We start from the raw sequence: 11,122 nt of genomic DNA, 5'->3' as shown, positions 1-11,122 counted from the left end.
TTGTAACTATAAATCCATGTTTTTGCTCAGCCCAAACATGAAGTCAGTCACTGTGTTCTAATCTCGATATATCTCAATTTTGCCCCCTTTTTCCTGTGTTTACTGCCTCTGCTTGTTAGGTTTCTCATCCATAGGTATCTCATTCTTGCCTGAGTAATACAATAGTGTGTTTTATCCCCAGGGCTTAGGATAGCAGCTGGTGCATAATAATACCTTAATAGTACTTGAATCCAAAGTCGGGGCTGGGGAGGCAGACAAATCATTACATACGTATGATGAGTGCTATGGAATAGGGAATACTGCCACAGGATTACTGGGGTACTCAGCTGATGAGGACCCCAGAAGGGTCACAATAAAAAGAACCTTGATTATGCTGTACACCTTAAACTTATACAGTGCCGAATATCAATTATATCTCAAAACTGGAAGAAAGGGGAATTCCCTGGTGGTCCAGTGGTTAGAACTCCGCACTTGCACTGCAGAGGGCCCAGGTTCAATCCTTGGTCAGGGAACTAAGATCCCACAAGCCGCTTGGCGTGGCCAATAAAAACTGGAAGAAAAAAACTTTAAAAAAAAAAAAGCCTTGAGAAGTGTCTTATATTCAATTAAAATATTTGCTTACTTACTATATGCAAGGTACTATAGTAAACACAACAAAGACACAGGACTTACACCATAGAGTTCATGATTTGATGTGACAGACAGTCTCACCTGCCCAAATTGTCTAATCAACATAAATACTTGAATGTCCAAAATTCACCTCTATAGAACAGTGAACTCCTGATTCCCTGCTTCCAACCATCATCTAATTACACATACATGCTCCAGTCACAGTATTCACAACATCAGTTAACAGGAACTCCATCTTTCCAGTTGTTCTGAACAAAAACATTGGTGTCATCCTTCACGTTTTTTTCCTAACCATCCACATCCAATCCATCCTGTTGTCTCTACCTTATGAAATGAATTCAGAACATGACCACTTCTCACTCTCTCTGCTGCTATGATTACTGCAGTAGTATCATGACTAATCTCCCAGCTTCTGCCTGAGACCATACTTCCAACAGTCTTTTCTCAACAAGGAAGCTTGATGGTCCTCAGGGAAGGTCCTGGCTGTAGATGATTAGATAGAAAGATAGATTACATAATGATGATGATGATGATGATGATGAAGAAATGGAGGAAGGGGTGAGGGAGGGGAGGGGAAAAATGAGGGGGAGGGGAGGGGGAGGAGAAGAATTAGGAGAATAAGAATAAGATAGATAGATAGATAGATAGATAGATAGATAGATAGATAGATAGATAGATAAACGGAGATGTAAAACCATGAGACTGGATAAGATCACCAAGGCAATGACTGCAAATGAAGAACAGATCTAGGACCAGGCTTTGGGACACCCCAACATTAAGAAATTGGAGAAAAAAGTGGGAACCAATAAGCAGAGACTGAGAAGTAGTAGCCAGTGAGGTAGGAGGAAAACCAGGAGAGTGTGGCATACTGGAAGCCAAGAGAGGAAGGTGTTTCAAGAAGAAAGTGATCAACTGCGTGAGAAGTTGCCAATCCGCCAAGTAAGATGAGGACTCAGAGTTGATCATTAGATTTAACAACACAGAGATCATTCATAGCCTTGAGAAGAATAGACTAAGGTCACAGATGGAGGTAAAGGCATAACTGGAGTGGATCCAAGACAGAGAGGAAGAGCAACTGGTGATAGCAAGTGTAATCAACTGCTTTAGGGAGTTCTGTTCACAGAGGTGCAGAAAAATGAGGAGATAGCATCAAGAGGGCTTTTTAAAGGTAGGAGATATAGCATGTTGGATGTTGATGGAAAAGATCCAGTCAAGAGGAATAAACTGATGATGCAGGAGAGAAAGGGGGAACTGCTAGAGCAATGTCATGGTGCAGAAGTAACAGAATAGGAGTGAGTCCCCAGGTTCAGGGGTTGGCCTTGGCTAAAATCGCAGACTATTTGCTGGTGCTAAGTACAGAGAAGGTGACAGTAATGAGGAGGGACTTTGTATATCGTGAAAAAAAAAGGTTTCCTTACAATTAAGAGAACAGGGCAAATACCTAAAGGGGTGAATGAGGAACTGGGAAGGATCGTGGCAGGGGGGAGGGGCTGATACAGAGAGCCGAAGCCAGAGATGAAGAGGAATGCTGGAAGTTACCATGGCAAGAGGTTTTTTTAGGGCCTAAGAAGTCAGTAGCAGCATGTGAGCCCAGGTGGGAAAAAAAAAAATAGTTGAAGTTGGTGATCACTTGTGTGAAGAAGGTGTTCTTGGAATATAGGGGGAGAGATGTCAGAAAAAGCTCTAGATGCACAGAGCATGAAGAGGATGGGGCTTGAGACTGAGAAAGAGGGCAGATGTAGCATCCTAGTGTCCATCCAGAGACTGGGGATGTCTGAGGGTAGGAGGAGAGAACTGGGAAGCAGAAAGACAAAGAGGCTGCCCTGAGTGGATGGAAGGGACCTCTGTTTTGGACACCTCATTTCTCTCAGAAGGTGGCACGTCTGCATTTCCACCTTCTGACCTACCACAGAGGAGCCAAAAGCTGCAGTAAGGACAGGAAGTGCTGTAGCTTCCTCATGGTGTGGGATGGGGGACTGTGGGATGCCCCTGCCTCACTGATTCCTAAGGAAATCCAGGATGCCTCAACATACCATCAAACCAGGAGGTGGGGGCAGGACTCTTCCTCTGATAGGACCCAGCACTTAGCACAATGTGCCCTGCTAGCAGGATGCAGAAAAGCCAGGATGGGAAGAAGCATGACTGTGTCGCTCCTCTGAAGGGTGATTCTGTGCCTAACAGATGGGAGTTCAGGCCCTGCGGTGGCCCCCCAAGGTGAGGAGGCACAAGGCCCAGGCCTGCTGAGCCACACCCTCCAGTGTTTTCCTAAAGCATCCCCAAAGATCATAGGAGGTCTTGTGGCAGGCACATCCTCCGTGCCTGCTGGGAGCTGGGCAGAGAGCCACAGAGCAAGGAGAGGAGAGGGAGGCCCGGAATGAAGGGAATTGACTCAGAAGGGTCACAGCAGCGTCACGTGGGAAGCTGAGGTTAATGTGCACACATCCTGGCTTAGGTGGGGCGGGTCCTTCCCGTGTATCCTACCTGCCACGTGCCAGCATTGGCTTTTGCTGCTGACCAAGTTTTGCAACAAAGGGTTAGGGGCAGAGACATGAGCTGGAACCAAGACCTTCAGGATTCTCAGTTCTCAGCAAAATCAAGAGCTGAGAGAAGACAGGGTCAGAGCCTATGATTCATGCAGGATGTTGTAGAGGGATAAAGCCTTGCTCATCCCATCCTATAACCCTAGCACAAGCCCCACCTTCCAGCTCCCCCTCGGCTCAAGAAGTAGAATCAGAATGAAAACTCTCACAGCAGGGCACAGAATCAAGTATTCACTACTCCAGAATTGCTGGTAGATGCTAGGGATACAGCAATGCTTGCTTGGGAACTTTGGAGTTCGCCTCTGCCCTCTGAGATACCATACTGTCATGGCGAATGGCTCTGACCTTCTGGAGCCCTTCTTTGGTCTCTGCAGAGAGCATTTCAGAATCCTACAGAGAGCATTTCAGGCAACTGAGTACCTGCAGTGCGAGAGAATGGCTTCTCCACAAAATCACTTCTCTTGTTGACCACTAAGTCCCAGCAAATAGGGACCGTGGCTGCTTTGTTTTTGCACCTCCTCACTGCAGCCCAGGCAGGGAGTGCAACAAACACAGGATGGGCACAGGAATAAACCCCAAGGAGAAGCTGCTTCCTGCACCTGTGAGAGGGGACTGAGCCTCTGCTCTTCACCATTCATCCAAAGCCCGCTGCTCCAGCTGCCCCACGGCACAGGCCTGGGCTCTCACACGATGAAGGACAAGAATGGCTCCTGTGTCTACGGCAGGGACAGGAAATAAGGGAGGACAGCCTTGAGTGCGGGTGGGGATGTGAGGAACGAGCACAAGGCAGGCATGTGAGGTGCTGGGGGGACGCAGAGGACCAGATGCCTAACGGGGCTTGTAGAGGACTGTCCATTCCCATGCGCAGAGACGGTGAGGCCAGGACCCTGAATACTTGATCTGGACGAGAGCATGGGGAGGAAAGAGGGGGCCTGAAGGAGATCTCTGTTTCCAGAAGGAGGGGTACATGCTGCCAACTGCCCCCCCTTTCCCGCCTTGTCCCCCTCCTCCACTGTAACTTCTCTGGGTCCACAGCCAGGCAAAGAGCATATTGGGGGCTTTCCAGAGTGTATCATTCCCAAGGTCAAGCCCCACACAGAGGCCTCAGGGGCAGGGCCCTGGGCAGGCAGCCGGACACATGGGAATCCAGACAGTGGGAAGGGAAAGGAAGCCAATCTCTTGCAGTAAATTGTGCTGGCAGCTGGGGCGCATCAGGGGAGAGGGTCAGGGGAAAGTGAGAGGCCAGAACAGAGTCTCACACACACTCAAAGACACATGCGTACAGACACCTAGCCACACAGACACAGACACAGGAGGACATAAAGTCAACAGTGCCACTCAGAAGCTAACTCAGAGACGTTCAGGAAACACACCTACATAGACTCATGAACACCCTGAGTCAGACATGCCCCAGCAGACTCTGGCACCGCACACATGCCGACAGACACAGCCCATCTTGCAGGCCCACAAACACAAATGCATTCCCAATCCATCCTTCCCAGCCTTTCTCTCCGATAAAACTCCAGGCCACCTCAGGCCAGGCCTGTTTATCCACTTCTAAACTCTGGTTTGTAATTTCTGTCCCACTGCCTGTCCTTTAATAAGGACAGTCTTGGATCCACGTGCACACCCCTGATCTCAACAAGTTGGCTGTGTGCTTTTAAAGGAATGCCACGGTCAGCAAGTGAGTCCCCTGCCCTCTTCAGCAGCCCCATCCTTCACCTACACTCCCATCCCTACCCCCGGGAGCGTCCCCAGTTTACTGCAGGCTCCTGACCCTCGGTCTCTCTGATGCAGCAGAAACAGGATCTAAAGGAAGAGTAAACCAGACAGACCTACTCTGTCAAAATCCCCCTCAGGAAACTGTGAAGAACCAGCTCCTGACTCCTCAGGAAGGAGCCCTTGGATGCAGGGCATGGCCACATGTATCGCTCTACCCCAAACTTGAACTACAGTCCATGCCTTTCAACCCTAACCCTAACCTCAACTCCAACCCCATTCACAAACAGCTCTAAAACCAGTCCTTCAAGTGAGACCCTCAGAATAACTGTACCTCATAAAGGTAATGCTGGTGGGTATTACCCAAAAAATGTTTACATGGCCAGGTAAGTTCAGGATAGAAAACTGCGATGTTCCCTCTCCCCAGGAGCTAGATGCCTACTTCCCTCTAGTCGGATCGCAGCTTCAGGGATCATACAGCCGTTTATAACTCTCAAGTGCAGAGGGCCAGAAAATGTCCAAAACCTCTCATCTAAGCCAGATCAATATCACACAATACGCATAAGGTTAAGTCCCTCTCCAGACTATCTTAGAAGATTAAAACTGACCCCCAACACAAAATGTATCTCCTTGACCCATTTTGACCCCAATTTTAAACTCAAACAGTACCCTACTCCAACCCTAACACAATCCTAATCTAAGATGCACTAGCTCTTTTTTTTTTTTTAAAGATCGAGTTAGCTTTCTTGAACAGTTCATGAATTGGGCAGCATCCGTTTAGCAAGTAGAGGGGAGCTCTAAAAGGCTATCAAAAAGGAGAGGTTTTTAAAAGTAAGACAAGGAAGTCAAAAACAAAAAAAATTATTTCAGGGTTAGGTAATCTATCTATAGGGGATGAAGGAGATCTACGTGCCAGGTTACCTCATCTTCCTTTGGGGGATGCAAAGGATTACGTCACTGGTGCGGACCAGAAATTTCCACACTGATCAGTTTGGATTACATTCTTGGAGAAGGTTGTAACTGCAATAAGGTCAGGTATTAAGTCTTCCTTTTAGCACAAGTGACTCCATTTTGGGCCTGTCATTTCTTTTTTAACAGGGAAATGGTGCCAGATGGACACCCCTACTCCACCCACACTTCAGAGTGCTAGAGAAGAAAGCAGATTTTCATGGAACCTTTCAATTCTCACCATGTAGATAAACAGATTCTCCAGCTACTGGTGAGATCTACAAGATGCACTAGCTCTTATCAACAGGAACCATAAACGCAATTCCAAATCCTACTTTAACATCACCGTGATTCCAGCCCTATGCTTACCACTACCTACCTCCAATCCGTAACCACTATGTCAGTGCTGTTCCAAGCATAGTCCTAACTCTAACCCTGTCCCTAGGTAGCCACACATTGAGTAATGTCTGCAACTACGCTGGGCACACAAATATCACACACTTATGAAGGTAATGGGTCATCTGCAGTCCAGGAAGCAGTAGCTCCCTCGGTAACAGCTGCACAGTCATCAGGGCAGCTTGTCCCTGGCGGGCTCAGTGCTCAGCTGGGAACCCAGGAGCGCTAAGGCACCCAGGCCCTTTGACCCTTGTTAGACATACAAGCGAACAGGGGCCCAGCTCACCCCAAGCTCTGTTCTAGCCCAGCTTCTGAGCGGAAATTCCTGCCATACCCCTCCCCGGCTCCTGCCTGCCAAGCTGGGAGCATCTGTTGCCCTGAAAGCCCCACACGGCAGGAACAAATGGGCCTGGGGCCTGGAGCTGAAGGGCATGTGGCCTCTTCCCAATGTGGGCAATTCCAGACTCCTGCAACACCCGCACCTAGGACCTCTACCCCAGAGCCTGGCCCAGGTGCCCGTCCTAAAGAGGTAGTGGGTCTGCCGACACTGGGGGTGAGTAGGGGTGGATTAGCACACCTCCTCTCCCTGGCTCCAGGGTCTCAATCTGGCGTTAGGGTGTGTTCACTCTGTGCTCATCAGCAGAGGTAAAGCTGAAGTGAGTCACGTGCACCTCCCTCACCTCTCACCCTCGGCACCAGGACCTCCGGTGTAGCATTCCTCTGTACCTCGGCCACCGCAGAAACTGTCAAACACTACCTAGGCTCTCTCGAGAGTTCACACCAAGCCAAAGCCTTCACCCAACAGACTGGAACACTTAGGTGGATACTCACATGTCAGATGTGTAGCCATCCGAGTCTTTGCGTCCGCTTCCTTACCGTCTACATCCAGGCTGGCCTGAGGACCAAGAGAGGGGCTTGGTTCAGGGCTGCAAGCTCCAGACCCCTACACCAAACTTAGGGTTCAGGTGGGACTGTGAGGTGAGATGAGCCCAAGCCAGCAACCGAGGGCAGAGGAATGGCTGGATGACAGATCTGGGGCCCCAGAGAAGGATGAGGATAACAACTCCTCTCACCATCTCAGGTCCTTTCCTGGGGACTGCATCTACATCTAAGCTCCACTTCCTTCCAGGTTCTCTTGGTGCCTCCCTCTCATGCCCCCACCTCCACCCCACAGGCTCAGACACTTGCACCCTAGTGTATGGCAGGGATTTCCTGTCATCTTCCTGCTCTGACAGTAGCTATTTCCAGCCCTGACTTTATGTCCAGCCAGGTATCTACCTCCGGCAAAGTCCCTACTCTTTCCTTCCCTTCCTTTAGGGCCCCTAACTTAGGTTCTAAGCCCCAGGAGCAAGTAAGGAGGTCCCAATACCTCCAGTATGGAACATCTCCCTGAGGCCGGTCTACCACTACAGGCTCAAGTTCAGAGGTAGGAACTTAGGGTAGATCCTAGGAAGAGCTTCCCAAATTGAGGAAAGGCAGTTGAGGATGGGACCCAAAGGGGCTGTGGACACCATCTAACAAACAAGAGGCCCTCGTGATGGCATAAACAAGGGGAATGGGGCAGTGTGTCCTGGGAGAGAGAAGGAACCTAAGATTTTAGAAGAGGAAACTTCACAGTCCCCAGCTCTTCCCTGTCATGTTCTCCCTCTTTCCACAAGCTGTGCCAGGGCAGAAAGTCCTCCCCTCAGGAAGACTAGGGGTACATCATCCCAGCTTCCTCTTCCCCCAGACCACCTTTGTTCCCTTCCACTGGCTCTGTGCCCGTCTGGAATTTGGGATGGGGAGCCAAATAGGCCCAGGTGGCTCTCCCAGCCCCACCCTACCAAATTCTTGGAAGTACCTGGACAGCTTGGTAAAAATACAGATAAATATATACAGCTTGGTAAAAATACAGATCCTTTGGCCCTATTCTGAGATTCTGTTTAAGATGGTCTGGGGTGGTGCCACTAATTCTGTATTTTTAATAAGCTCCTTGAGTGATTCTGAAGTGCAGCCGAGTTTGGAAACAGTGTAAGCAATCTAATATGATATGACTCTGGAATCATATACATGTCCCCCCAAGCCCATGCTATCCCACCTCTCTGGGAACTCTTCAGAGATAGGCTGCTCACTACTTATTTAGCCACTTCCACAAAAGGTAGGGCAGGTGTGGAAGGGGAGATTTTAGAGATGGGAATTAAAAGCTTTCTCATGCCAGGATTTGCCATAAGACCAGGTAAAAGACGCAAGAAATCTTATCTCCTTGTTTTTTCCCCGTCCTGTTCCAGGAATGCCAGCCTCTTGCCAACCGGGGCACTCCCTGCCCTGCTTAAGGTCTCAGCCTGTTGTAAAACCGCAGACTCAAGATCTCAATTATCTCTCTTCTAATTCACTCAGATTCCAGCCCCTCTGTTCTGTGGGCCTTGGGAAGGCCCATACCACATCCTCATCCCCATCCCAACAATATCCCCATCTCCAATCCCCATCCCCTCTGCAACCCATCCTTCCCCAACAGCAACACCCCTATTATGAGCACAATCTTTGTATCACTATCTTGTACCTGGACCATGCTGTCCTGACTGCATCCCTCCCAATCTGTCCTCTCTATATCTCCCTATGGTCTCCCATTTCCATAAAGCTGGGGTGAGCCTGGGGGTGAGGGGCACGCTGGGTTTAGCACTCTGGGAACCAGATGGATTTTCCAGTCCTAACCTGCTGATCACAACTCTGAGGTTCTACACTGGCTTTAAACATAGATTCTAAGTCAGGACCTGATAATCCTCACACACTACACTCCAGCATAAATTCCAAATGGAGGGCTTCCCTGGTGGCACAGTGGTTAAGAATCTGCCTGCCAATGCAGGGGACACAGGTTCAAGCCCTGGTCCAGGAAGATCCCACATGCCGCAGAGCAACTAAGCCTGTGTGCCACAACTACTGAGCCTGCGCTCTAAAGCCCACGAGCCACAACTACTGAGCCCGCGCACCACAACTATTGAAGCCTGCGTGCCTAGAGCCCATGCTCCGCAACAAAAGAAGCCACCACAATGAGAAGCCCATGCACCACAACAAAGAGTAGCCCCCACTTGCTGCAACTAAAGAAAGCCTGCGCAGCAACGAAGACCCAGTGAAGCCAAAAATAAATAAATAAATAAATAAAAATTTTAAAATTCCAAATGGATAAAAGATTTAAAATGTTAGAAATTAAATACAGGAATGACAGCATGCAAAATGCCAGACTAGAAAGCTCTAGGGTCAGTCCCTCCACCGAAGCAACCACTGAGCTGAAAAGAGCAATTGGAATCACCTATTCCAGAATTCTGGAACCTAACCGGGCACATAACAATCAGGGGAGTGCTTGGTGAAGGCAGAGGATGTTGATCTTTCATAAGAGAACATCATGCATGAACTAGCTACTAGTCAATGCTGTGGGGACGGCAGCCCACATTGCCAGAGTGGCTGGCTGGAGGCAGAGAACCTTGTCCTCCAAATATTGGGGGTTTTACATTTTGGTTGGTCTGGGGGTTCCCTGAGAGATAGGTGCAGATGCTTGCCGTGGTTTTAGCCCTCTTGGGCTGCAGTAGCTTCCACAGTGGCATATATCAGAATATTTAAGGGGACATAACTCTTTTGTGGGAGAGGGGGAGAGAAATCTTTATCAGGTCATTGGCTGACCACAGAAGTAAGAGAACAGAAACCTCAGGGACCACACACAACAAAGAATACACTTGGCAAAACTTATTTGGAAAAGTCAAAATGGACAGCTACAGCCCTTAACAAGTAAATATCTGAAACCCCTAAGGAGTGGAAGAATCAGATTTCCAAAGACACCACATTTTAATACTCAGAATGTATAGTTCTCAACAAAAAATTAACAAAGCATACAAAGAAACAGGGAAGTATGAACCATTCACAGGAAAAAAAAGAAGTTGACAAAAACCAACCCTAAGGAAGCCCACACATTGGACATATTAGATGAAAACTTTAAATTAACTGTCTTAAATATGCTCAAAGAGCTGAAGGAAACCATGGGCAAACAACTAAATTCTAGAGCCAAAAATACAATAACCAAAGTGAAAAAATTCACTGAGGGAGTTCAACAACAAATTTGAGAAGGCAGAAGAAAGAATCAGCGTACTTGAAGATAAGGCAATTAAAGTTATTGAGTCTGAGGAGCAGGATAAAAAGATAAAGAAATATGAACAAAGTCTGAGAGACCTATGGGATATCATCTAACATACCTCACCACAGGAGTCCCATGAGAGAGAGAACAGAGCAGAAAAAAAGTTTTTGAAGAAATAATGGCGGAAAACATCCCAAATCTGATGAAGGCATGAATACACATATCCAAGAAGTTCAAAAAATTCTAAGCAGAATAAACTCAAAGAGATCCATACCAAAACACATTATAGTCAATTTGTGGAAATCCAAAGATAATCTTGAAATTTTGAGAGCAGCAAGAGAGAAGTGACTCACTACGAACAAGGTATTCTCAGTAATATTAACAGTTGATTTCTTCTCTGAAACTATGGAGGCCAGAAAGCAGTGGGATGATATATTTAAAATCTTGAAAGAAAAAACTATCAAACAAGAATTCTGTATCTGGAAAAACCATCCTTCAAGAATTAAGGAAAAATTAAGACATTTCCAGATAAACAAAAGTACAGGAAGTTCATTACCAGTAGACTTGCCTATGAGAAATGCTAAAGGGAATCCTTCAGGATGAAAGGACAGGACAGTAAATGGTAACTTGAAGCAATACAAAAAAATAAAGACCTCTGGCAAAGATAACCACATAGGTAAATATAAAAGATAGTATATTCTATTTTTGGTTTATAACTCCTCTTTTTTTCCTATGAGGATTAAAAGGCATAAATAATAATTATAAATTGATGTTAATGGGTACACAA

At 47.4% G+C, this 11,122-nt stretch overlaps 1 non-coding gene across 1 annotated transcript; it reads left to right on the top strand.

The window, feature by feature from the left end:
• Positions 1–439: 439 nt before the first annotated feature.
• Positions 440–512, top strand: TRNAA-UGC (transfer RNA alanine (anticodon UGC)). Its single transcript has one exon. It is a non-coding gene; the product is annotated as a tRNA-Ala (tRNA).
• Positions 513–11,122: the final 10,610 nt, after the last annotated feature.

The sequence above is a fragment of the Eschrichtius robustus genome, chromosome 10, assembly GCF_028021215.1.
Source record: "Eschrichtius robustus isolate mEscRob2 chromosome 10, mEscRob2.pri, whole genome shotgun sequence".
Lineage (NCBI taxonomy): Eukaryota > Metazoa > Chordata > Mammalia > Artiodactyla > Eschrichtiidae > Eschrichtius > Eschrichtius robustus.
The sequence above is the reverse complement of the archived record's forward strand: the minus strand, read 5'-3'. Positions and strand labels throughout refer to the sequence as shown.